We start from the raw sequence: 12,730 nt of genomic DNA, 5'->3' as shown, positions 1-12,730 counted from the left end.
TTTTAAAAAAAATTGTTTTTAAATATAAATATATTAGTTTAAATTGAAAATACAAAATAACTGAAAAATGTATTAACAGTTTTGAAGGGCATAACATCAGTTTCAGTTACTGACACTGGTGATGTATCACCAATATGCTAAAAGAATCAAATATGAATGAAATAAAAGTATTCTTGAATAGTACTTATAAATAAATAAACCTGTTTATGAGTAACCAAGTACTTAGTCCCTAATAGATTAACCTGTATAGCAAGGTGAAACTTCAGTTATGTACTATTGAAGGAGAGGACCAATTGAACTTGATTACTGATTAATCTTCCTTTGTTTATTGTTTAAATTGAAGAGTCAAGGAATATTAATAAAACATTATATTTTTAAAATTAAATATTCTCTAGTAGATTTAATTATCAACATGTTATTAGTTCTATGTTTATTTTACCTTATGTTTATTGTTCAGATAAAATTGTGGCATAATTTAAGTAAAAGGGTTTTGGACAGGACGGTTTAAACCTTGGATTAATCCATTCTGTCCTAAACCTTGCCAACCCTGATTGTGACAAATAAAAGGATAAAATTAACTATAAATATTCATAATTTGGTCTTGAATTACATTTTAGAATCAAACAAAATGTTAGAATTAAAATAAAGTGTACAATGACTTTCCTTCTGATATTATTCAACATCATAAATTCTGATTTTCTCCTTCCATAAAGATCAAAGTTAGTTCAATTAAAAATAAAATTTAATGGCTGCTTTTTATTATTTGGTATTGCCCTCTAATCTTTTAAAGAAACTTTTATTTATCTTTTTTTAGATTCTGATTACTCTCATTCACCAAAGCTATATGATTCTGGATAAATTTATTTACGAAAAAAGTGAAATTTTTTTCCTTTTCTTTTTTGAAGGGGGGGGGGCTCAAATAAAGAAGAAGAAAAATAATTTAATAAATTATTACTTTATTTTATGTATTTTTCTACCATTCTCATTTTATTATACTCTAGTTACAATTACAATTAAGGACTATAAATCATCAAACTACCAGTACTTTTAATGCATAATAATTCATAAGAAAAATATTTTTTTTGAAAAAGTGAGTGAACCGCCCATCAAAATTTTTATATCAGATGTTAGTTTGCACTTTCAACTATCTTTGCCTAAACTATTTTTGAAATTGAAGGGGGCAAGTTGCCAGAAATCAACTCCGTTGATCAAAAAACTGAAAAACAGGCCCATTTACTTAAATAAGTAAGATAATTATTTGCAAACTAATGTGTTTAAATGACAGATTATTTTATTGTGGACAAAATAAGAAAACATTATTGCTCTATGACAAATATAAGGTGAGTTACATTCATTAATAGCCTTTGATGTATGAATCAAAATGGCGGCAAATGTGCCATTTTGGCAAAAATATAAATGCTTATAACTTTTAAACCCCTCAACTGATTTAAATATAATTGATATTTTTGAAATCAGCATCAAAAATTCTATAAGTGTACAAATTTTCTTCAAAATCTGAAACGGTGGGTGCCATTTTTGTAAAATCCTGTATGATTTCACGTGGAATGACCCTTTCAGAAATAGAAAGACTTGCCCTTTTTTAAAATGATTTGGAAAGCATTTGAGTGAGAGGCATTTGTTTAAAAATTTTAGAATTAGATTATCAAAAAATAGAATTTTTTTTTTAGTATTATGTTATCAATACCGTCGATGCCAGAGGCTTTGTTATTATTTAGAGTTTTAATTAAATTATCTAATTTATTGTATGTAAAAGGTGGGTCAAGATTAGAATTTGGGTAATGGAAATTGTCTGTTGGGATTATGTTATTGTCTGGAAAAAGATTCTCTAAATTATGTGAAGCTTATTCTAAAGGTGAGTTAGTGTTGTATATATCTGTAAATATGGAGGGATGAGGATTTGTCTTAAAAGACATTTTATAGTGCTTTCCAAATGTATTGTTGGTGTTTTCGCATAAAAATTTCCTACTATTATATTTAGCCTTGAGAATTTCTTTTTTAAAAACAGCTATTTTAAGTTTACAAATGATTTTGTATTTGTTAATTTCGTCTTCTATTTTTTAGCGTTGGTATATTTTCCTAGTCGCTTGCAGTTCTTTTTGAAGTATCAACAATTTATTATTCCGCCATGTGAGATTTGACTGCTTTGTTAAATGCTTTTGTTTTATACGAAAGTTTACAACAATTAAAAATTTTATCGATTAAGACATCTGTGAAATCGTTTAGTTGTAGTGGGGTGTCTATGTTATCTGAATTACTATTTAATTCATTATGAAATTTTGAAAAGTTTTTCTTAAATTTTCTATGATTACACCGTATTTTGTTTTAAATCTAATAAAGGATGAGAAAGAAAAATAATTGTTTAGTTGGATTTTGATGTATTTATGATGAGAGTTTGTTTCTGTGTCCAAAACTACCATAGATGGCGCCACTGAAAAACAAGAAACGCACACTCTGCCTTAAATTTGTTCGGTTTCACCAAGCAGGCTTGCTTGTATGGCAAGTGGCATTAGAAACAACAACAATCATTGTCCAAAGGGGAATTATAAAATGAGATTAAGATTAGTGGATTTGGGTTGTTGCAAGAATTTATGGATATTGCTACTGAATTATTCAATGAAATTAATTGTAAGGGTATTACTGATTTATTGAGAATAAAGATACCGCTTATTTTGTCTGTTGAGTGAAAAATTTTCCAAGATAAAGGGAAGTCAAGAATTTGCTTTTTGGGACAGTATGGCTCTTGGAAACAAACTATGTCAATGCCGTGTTCAATAACTGTCTTTTGTAGTGTAGCCATTGTTGACTTAATCCTCTGAAGTTTCTCTTTTTTAGTTATAAAGGTTTGTTGATATAGTGAAATTTTTAATTTCAGTAAGATAAGAATTATGCATCAAAGAAAAGATAACTTAAAGTAGCTTACTTTTGAGCACTCCAGACGAAAATTTTGATTTGATAAGAGGATGTTAAAGTGAAGTGAAGGATAAAAAATATATGTTAAAAAAATTATATATTTTATATTATTATTATCGTTAATTATTATTATTTTGTTTGAATTTTTTTTTTAAAGAATTAAATTAATATGTTTTTTTTTTACTGTTAATTAATGAAAGAGAGTAGTAAATTGAAGTTTTGAATGAGAAAAAAAAGTGAAAATGTATGAAATGTAAGAAAATTAAGGAAAATAGAAAAGAATAGAGAATAAAATTTAAAAAATGAAAATGAAATAAAAATTTAACTTATATATAAAAGTTTTTAGTCTGCGGGCTTTGACTTTGAAGTCTGTTTTGGATGGAAAGTGTCTTATTGTCTGAGTTAGTACCTCAGCTGCTGGTTTGAGAAGATCTTCTGCTGATGAACTTGTTGTTTCTTGAGATTGTCCAGTGCTCTTACGTAGCTCGGACACGCTGCGGTATGATGGTAGTTGAGATTCTTTTTGCAGCGTTGGTTTGATTTTAAACAGTGGATACACGAATGTTTTTCACTTGTGCAGTTTTCTGTTGGATGATTTTCTTCACATGTCTCACAGGATACTTGATTTTTACAATTTTCTTAGTGATGTCTTATGAGCTGACAGTGTCTGCAGCGTAGGAGGGTTATCCTTTTTTTATGTAACATTTGTTGAAACCAATACATATAGTTAATGTCAAGTAGATGGAGAGCTAGTGGATGCGTGACCTTAAGGATAACGTGATTTTGGTTTCGTCAGTTTTGTGTGAGATTGATTTTATGATGTTTACTTCGTCCAACTAATCGCGATATTTAGAACTTTGCTTGATTCTGTCCAATATTTCCAAGTCATTATGGGTTGTTGGTGCGTTAAATGAAATGAGTAAATTCAATTTTTGACTTTATCCTTATATGGTAGTCCAGAGTTTTTTATACATTCTGTTAATTTATCTTTGTCGTTGTTGCTGTAGAATTTTATCACCATTATCCTATCATTTTTGTATATTTTCTTTACTATTGGCATATTCATATTGGTCGTGATTGTTTTCATAATGTCATCTGTTGTGCAGTCTTTGCTAGCTGGTAAAATGATTGGAGCAGGTGGAGGTCTTTTAAGCACTTCACTGTACGTTGGTGCAATTCTTGAATCTGTTGGGATAGTTCTTCTATTTTGTTCCCAATTGTTGTAAATTGATCAGTTTCTGGAATTGGTAAGTCTCGTTGTGTCTTTTCTTTCAAGATTATCTTTATATTACGAATTGCATCGTGGCAGTTTTTACGTTGGCATTTCGATAGTGCAGGAGATTTGTCTCTGATTCTGGGATTGATGTTTCCTATAATTACCAGTAGTAGTTTATCAATTGAATTTTTATCATCCAAACAGGACCAGTCTTTTTTGGAGTTCATTGTTTTAGGCAAGAGGCTAGGTTGAAGTGTAACAATATTTGGTTTGTGTGTATGTGATTTTTTTATGCAATGAGATATGTGGCGATGATGAGTCAATCCCAGCCCCCAAAGAAGCCCCCCGAATGAGCATTCTTTTAGATTAAGATATAAATAAAATAAGATCAGTAAGAACTTTAAAAGAATAACGTAAGAATAGTAAACATTGGGTTGTGAGTATTATGTGTTAATAGACAGTTATAAAGCAACAAGAGATTGTTGGGAGTGAATCTTAATGAAGAAATTAATGTAAATCGTGTAATAGTGGAGGAGTGATTATTTAATTTGTTGGCGCAAGTGGACTCTAACCCATGATCCGTCTACCACTGAGGATATTTTACATCAGCACTGTGGTCGGTGCAAGCCGGATGCGGAATTCGTATCGACTAGTCATCGCCGGGATTGAACCCCGGTTCACCTCATTGGAAAGGAAACTCTCTATCCCCTGAGCCATCGCAGCTCAAACTTAAGGTTTGAGAAAGATTACCATTGACCTCTTCTTTTAATTGATGAATGTAGGACCGAAATTATTCGTTAGGCTAACAAATTCCTACAGTGGACTAGCGTTTGGAGGTGAATATCAAACTTGTAATTAGGTCAGAAATTTGTCAAAGTTTGGTTTTGCTAAAGGGCTTTAATGATAAGGCTAACAAAAGTTTATTTCGCTAACGTTTTCTTACAATAGGTTAACGTTTGAAGGCAATTATCGAACTTGTGCTTTCTCGAACATATATATGAGCAAACATTTATTCTGGCCTTAACTTATTTTGGTATTTGAGTTAACTCAAACTTTTGTTGAAGTAATGATTAATTAAACTAAATTAATGTTTAGTGTAAAAATTCAAGCTTGTCATTTCTAGGTAAAAAATGAACTAATACTTGATTTGGCTGTACCTTTTTTTTTTAAGTTGGAGTGCTAAAGGTAAATTTACTTGGGGTAACTTATTATTACAATGACCTAACGTTTGTGAAAGTTCAAACTTGTCATTTTCAAGCCATAAATTAGCTGAAACGCTTTTGCCTTTTGAATTATCGAAAAAGACTTGTTATTGTAACGACGTGATTTCAAGTTTACGATTCCAAAATTAGTGTGCTATTATTTGAATGAAAAATTTAACTTTCATGGTTAAAAAAGAGGCAGAAATTCTATAAGTTGAACTTCAGCCCTACCGAGTTGGACAATAGGTTTCAAAATTGATGGATGGTATTTTAGTCTCGAAAGGCGATTTTTTTTAGCTGCTTTTTTTCTAATGTTTTAATTTATGACGTTTTAAGGTTGCTGTACCAATGCTTAAAACTAACGCTAAAGCTTGACTCTACAAAGTCTGTTCCTATAGATTCAATTTATATTAATAAATAAATTTCAAATTTAGACACATAAATGTAAGGGATAATTTTATTCATACGAAGAGGCTTAAAAAATTAAATTTGCACGTGGTTAAAATGCTAATGATTATTTTAATTTCCAAATATACATGTGAGACTGATTTAACATTGATTCTGTAGTCTCAAGTCATATTTGAGGTTATCTTATGACTTAGTTGTCTCAGGTCTTGCTTGTGGTATCGTGGTATTCTGAAGTCTCGGAAGTCTGAAGACATGGAAATTTCTGGCTGTGGTAGGTTCAGGTATGGTCTCAGGTTGTGTTCTCAGGACGACTCAGTCTCAGTTTGTGTTAGTCTCAAAATAGTTTCAGATCGTCTGAGCGTCATGAAAGTTTCAAGTGGTGGTTGTCTCAATATGCAGTAGTCTCAAAGCTTAGAAGTCTTTAGTCCTGTTACTCTCACTACTTGTCTAATGACACATCGAGGTAGTCTCAAATCGATGTATAGTTTTGATCAAATATTAAAAATCCTGTCTTTAACGGTCAATGTCCTTTCTGTAAGTCAAGTTATCATTTTTGACAGCTTGTTGCATGTACACCAATCCATTTTATAACATTTTTAGTAGTAATTCGAACTCATTATTGGTTACCTAAACAGTACAAAAATGCATTTCCCTCAAAAATATTTTTGTCGCAATAGCAGTAAGATAGCAATTTTTAAATTGTTATGTAAATATATTGGTATCTTCAATGACAGAATTTTATCAGCAACTTGGAAATTTGTCTTTATAGCGAATTTCTTGATAAGCTCCTACTTGTTTATCGAACTTTTACTTTATTTAACACTTTATTTACTAAGTTATTAAAAGGTATCAAAAGTGTGAAAAACTTTTTTCTCCCATTAAATATAGTCCATTTTACACTTTAACAAATATTTTCTTTTTTAAAAATGCTTTCTAATTTTTTTATACAAGTTTTAATATGGGTTATTCACCACATAATAAAATTTTAGTTTAAGCCAAACTTTTAATACTATATTTTATATCTAGTTGAAAATATTAAGGAATCAATAAAAATAATATGAAAGACTTGCTTGCAAAATTGATCGAGAAAGCTGAGAATTGAGGAATCATAAATTGGCGTCCTAAAACGAACTTCTAACATTGATGATGTTAAATTTCAAATAATCGTGTGTAGCCAACTAATAATGATAAACGGAAAGTCATATTACAGACACAGACAAGTTCCAATAGGATATTTTGTTCCATTTTAATGCTTTTTGGCAATAATATTAGTTGGATTTAAAAGTCCCATCGGTGCATAAAAAGGGTAATACAGTGTCTAAAATGTTTAAACATTTTTTTTAAAAAATGATTTTATGTAATATGGCGATAACTTCATTTAAATCTTATTACTTTTTTGAATTTTACCGACCAGGTTCTTCTCTTTATGATGAAGAAGATTTAGGCATGATAGTCTTCATGATGAGGATGGCATATCATTGGCAAGTGTTTTGTCATGCACCATAGTTCTGGTAATTATGTGATTTTCTAATTCTTTCCTGACAAATGTGGGGGGGGGGGGGTATAAGCAATGCTAACGTATGACACTGTAATAGGCAGGGAAAATTCATACTTGAAGTTTCTAGGTCATAAATTGTAATTTCTAAGACAAAAGTTAAGTAAAACTAGTTTTGTTGGTATTTTTACAAGTTGGCAAACGATAAAAAAAATGTGGGCCTGACTATTTCTTACGATGAGCTATCGCTTGGAGGCGAAATTCAAATTTTCTTATTATAAGAAAACTAAAAATTGTTTTTTCCGTTAACTCTTTTTGGTAGGTAAAATAGCATGTATACTTGGGTTAACAATTTCTTACAAAGGGCAAACGTTCAGTCTCAAAATTCAGACTTGTGTAAGTAATGTTTTAGTAGAAAAAAATATAGATTTTTAAAAAGTTTTTTTTCTGTAACTTACATTTGGTCCTGTAGCATCCACGTCCTGTGGCATCGTAAAGTCTTTAGCATTCACGTTGAAAACCTATTTGCTAAAAATTGGTGGCAAAGTTAAAGCTTTTTCCTGCGTCATCAAGTAGCTTTTTTTTGTCGCTATATCTTTTTCGTGGCTTGCTTTATGAAAAGTTTAGGTCAACTATTTGCATAATACGCTAAAGTTTCGAAGCAAAATTCGAACTTTGGATTTCGATGACAAAATTTAAGCAAAAGTAATTTTTTGATGATGCTTTTTTACTGAGCGAAATAAGACTAAATTAGTAATACTTTGTTACCAGCCAGTGGCATTTTATATAGGGTTACTTTTTCAAAAATTAAAAATTTAAAACGATTGAAAAAACTATTCATATTATTTATGTGAAGCATTTCTCAAAATATCGTGTACACTAAACGATTCATTCCTAAAATGCAGAAAACATTTTCTGTACCTAAGTAATTTTAATTAAAATTTAAGTATAGTATAAATAACATTTTTATCTTATGAAATTTAGGATTTAATCTTTCAAACCAGTAATGCTATATGAAATTTGAGTTAGTTTAGAATCGTAACATTTATTATATACTAAACAAAACTGATATTATTGAGATTAATATAGTGAAATATTTTTATTACTGTTTTTTAATTATCAGCCATAAATTAAAATTTGTTAAAATTTGTATCTTGAATAATGAAATTCAGTTCACCTGGAATACTGATCCAGTGTAAAATAAATTTGTTCAGAGTTTCATGATTCAAAAATGAAAAATAAGTAGAATCCTAACTGACATAAAACTTATAAATAGATCATTGCTCATAAAACATGCAAAAGAAAGAAAGTTGATCACAAATCTATATTACAGAAAAAACTGTATAATCCGGAATACGCTGGAATATGCAAATTCCAGATATGCAAATGTTTCGCCTACTCGAAAACTGTAAATCTCGTTTTTTAATATTACTCAATTTTCTGGAGAAAACAAAATGCTGCCTCTTAATATTAACTTAGTATCGTAATCAACGCTTTTAAAAAATTTTAACGATAAAAAGGGAAAAAAAACTATAATAGTTGTCCCTAAATATTAGGTTAATTGAAAGAACTGAAATCGTTAAACAGAGAAAAAAAAGTAAGAATACAAAAAAAACTTTACTTAATTTTCATCTATATTTATTAAAAAAAATTTCTGCAATTATTAGCGTTTCATGTTAACATACTTAATATACTTGCTATAAAAAAAAAGCAAAAGTTTATACATTTATGAAAGAAAATGAAATTAAATAAAAAAAAAACCTCAAGAAACAGAAGAAATACATTTTAGAAGCCCAATTGAAACAAGATAATAAGGATAGACAGGAATAAAAGCGGTAAAAAAAGTATAAGAAAAGGTCTCATATAAAATAAAACGCTGTGAACGCCTTATTACGATCCCTGGTTACCCATTGGTCAAATGCTTTTTTCTTTCTGGATTGACTCCGTTAAACGCCCCAACATTTCAATATCATGGGTTTCAAAAACTGTCTCAATGGATGATTGTCGTCTGATTGGTTTTCAAATCCTGCCTATGTACGTGTTTCACAAAATACCTCTTCAGTATTCATATTTACTATATTGAAATCACCGTCAAGACCGTAACGATACGTTAATAATAAGAGTAATGTAAACGATAAAGTATAAAATGGGCAGGCAATGTTTTCAGAATGGAAGTGCCTGACCAGATGGCACACGAAAAAGAGGCAGGCTGAATCTGAGTTTGATAGATGGCCTAGAAAAAGACCTTTTGGTCTTAAAAACTAAAAATTTGAAAACACTGGCAAAAAGAAGGTTAGCTTGGAAAAAACTTCTTGAGAAAGCCAAGGCCCACCATGGGCTGTCGAGCCATTGATGATGATGAATAAAAAGAAAATAAAAATACTTTAAATTATTATTATGTAAATACATTAAAAATACCTGGTAATGAAAAGAAAAACAACAGCCGTCGCCATAGAACGCATGCAATGACGACGCATGCGCACTGTTTAATATTGTTCTTGGCACAGTTGAAAAGCATGTGGATGGCATCAAATCCAAACCAACACCCGTTTTGCCAACGGGTAATTAAACAGATATGAAAACAGCACTAACAGTATTTCTGACAGTTATGAAAAGTAGCAAAAGCCAAGCAGAAAAATAGATCGTTTTGAATTTAAAAACAAAATTTTATTTCTCCACATTATATAAGAAAAAGTGGCGATAAAAGAATAAAATCATCAGAAATGCTCTCAAAAATACCGCGTCATAATAAGAACGTCAATAGAAACAAGAACATACAAATAAAGAATGACAGACAGTAACAGTTCTAGGAATCTAAGTTTTTTATATTATCACAATTCTATCTTCAAAAATAAAAAAAATTCTAGTAGAATCTGAGTTTAAAAATACTGTAATACTAAAATATGAAGACAGTTTAAAAAATTTTAGAAGAATATAAAACGGAAGAAAAATAGTTCTTAATTCTTAAAACAAAACTAAAATGACGAAAATTTTAAAAAAAAAAAGAAAAAAAAACGATTATAGAAAAAGTCTATGAAATAAAACTTAAATAAGCGCCTGTATAAAATCATCGTTAAAAAAAAAAATTAGAATTTAATTCTGATAAATAAATTGTTTTTAATTCTCAAAAGAAACCTTTATCGCTCCATTTTTCGTATTGTCGCAAGTGGAGAAGATAAAAAAGAACAGTTTTATTCGTCATTGAAATATTATTTAGTAATCTTGTTACGTCCACGAATGGGCGAATTCGTGGGAAACCGGGATAGCCTGGTTGGTAGAGCATTGGGACCCTGTTCAAGTGGTCGTGCGTTCGATCCTCGTCTGACGAAGACTCTCCGTTTAGTGAATGGTGACTGGTGCACGTTAAATCTGTCGGGTCACAACATCTCCCATCCTTCCAGAACAAATTATACTTCTAGGGGAACTGAATTGTAGATAGATCATTTTTTGGTTCACTTCAAAATTATGATCTGAGGATGAATCAGTAGATGTATAAGCTGGTCCATCCTTTAAAAGGACGTGTGGCCCGTCTGAAGTCGCATTCTAGAGCATAGATTGCGCCACTGAAAAGCAAGAAACGCAGCGTCTTCTTTTTAAATTCGCTTGGTTTCACTTGCTGATCTAGGCAACTTTCATTCTAAACAGCAAATACAAGAATGCGTAGAATGAAAGTTTCGGAGAAAATAGCACCTTTCTTGCATGATACAAGAAGTCACATGGAGCAATTTTGGCGGAAAAAAGTAGCGTCAGGTGGGCAATTGCTTAAACAACATTTTTTGTCTATATATTTAGTCTCCTTGTGGCCAGTGAAATTCATCCCTATACTGAGAGGGCTAACTTTGGTTGACAGAGGTATGGGGAAAAAATGGGCGGACCTTGGCCAAAGAATAGGCCAAGGGGCGAACATAACAGTATTGTAATATAATTTTTCTTCGAACAAATATATAATAGTGTTCACATATTCATATGTGTCGTAAATTTATAATTATTTTAAAAGGCTGATATTTTATTCATATCTTATTGATTAGTTTTGATTTTATAGGACAGGATGTTGTCTTTATGATGGAGAATTTGTGATTTGATGGAGAATTTGTGATTTGTGATTCATCGTAGCTCTGGTAAGAATTATATTTTAGTGCTTCAATAAATTTTCTGGCCGTTCAAATGTAATGAAAGCACCTAAAGTCGGAAAGGGATTTGTGATTTGCTCACTTTTTCGGGCTAAGTAGGCGGAAGGTTATGAGCGATGCCTGATAACAAAAATTGAAATAAATTCAATCTCAAATTTACTAATATATCATAATTTACTTATTTTATGAATGCTTCAAACGCGTCTTGTTTATAAATAGCTTGTTTATAAATAAGTTTGGTTCAAAGATACGACAAGTAAGATAGTTTGGTTCCTACAGTCTTCAGATTTCTAACTCAGTCCCTAGTCATGAGCATTGTTAACAGTCGACTCTAAAAGACCATTATTTTCATTTAGGGTCGAGAGATACTACAATGGACTTACGTTTAGTCAAATTGTAATTTTGGGTTTACGACTACAAATGTTCAACTCCGTAACCTTGCAATTTTGAACCTGAATCACGTCAGCAAGAATTTTGAACTTTAATCCTGAAGACAAAGGAACTTTTGGATCAAGTATGGGGCGAAATTAGCCTTCGTAAAGGATTTTTTGATGGAACTAACCCACATTTGCGAAACAAGGAGAAGAAAACTACGAGAACCTCCCACGATTAGCCTGACAGCAAAGGAACTCTAACCTATGATCCGTCTACCACTGAGGATATTTCATTTCAGCAACTATACTTTGCAAGAGCTTGAAGTTGGTAATATGTAAAAGCAAATATGAGATTTTAAAAAATACTTAATTGATCAGATGTTAGAAATTCAGATCTCAGGTTCCCTATCAGCCACTTAGCAAAGCAAACATTTTCAACGCCCCTTAAAGTATTTAAGTTCTTTTTCGCAAATTGTTTACTTGTTTTTATATAAATTTTCTCATATTGTTAAGCATTATTACTTAATTAACTCACATTAACGCTGCTAATTCATTTCGTCGAGATAATTGTTCCTTACTATAAGGTTTTAAATTTTTATCAAAAAAGAACACACGAGTTTGTTCCTTTAAAAAAGATAAAGGTGTTCTAATTCAGAAATAGATCTTTATCGATTTAAAAAAGAAAAACGAAATAAAACGAAAAAAAAATTGTGATTTCCTCAAGGATATCACAGGTTTCCCATTGGCAAAATAATTGTTGCCTAATTTTCTTTGGAAAAGCAACAATATTGTGTTTTCATCTTGGACATCTTTAACTGTTATTCCTGAACTGCTGGGTACGCAAGTTCGCAGACATATTTGAATGCAGCTCAGACACATTCTGTGCAAATTCTTTTGACGACTGAATAGACACTGAACTGCTAATCGAGATCAATATTAACATTTTTAGATTGGTACAATGATGTTTTATGGAT

The 12,730-nt window shown here is 30.7% G+C and overlaps 1 long non-coding RNA gene across 1 annotated transcript in view; it reads left to right on the top strand.

Annotated features, from left to right (window-relative positions):
- The window catches only part of LOC122272010 (uncharacterized), a 61,140-nt gene that overhangs the window by 8,809 nt on the left and 39,601 nt on the right, over positions 1–12,730 (top strand). The window contains exon 3 of the long non-coding RNA XR_011636246.1: positions 7,172–7,268. This is a non-coding gene — a long non-coding RNA (uncharacterized lncRNA). The remainder of the gene's footprint in view (positions 1–7,171; positions 7,269–12,730) is intronic.

This window comes from Parasteatoda tepidariorum, chromosome 2 (genome assembly GCF_043381705.1).
Source record: "Parasteatoda tepidariorum isolate YZ-2023 chromosome 2, CAS_Ptep_4.0, whole genome shotgun sequence".
Classification (NCBI taxonomy): domain Eukaryota; kingdom Metazoa; phylum Arthropoda; class Arachnida; order Araneae; family Theridiidae; genus Parasteatoda; species Parasteatoda tepidariorum.
The sequence above is the reverse complement of the archived record's forward strand: the minus strand, read 5'-3'. Positions and strand labels throughout refer to the sequence as shown.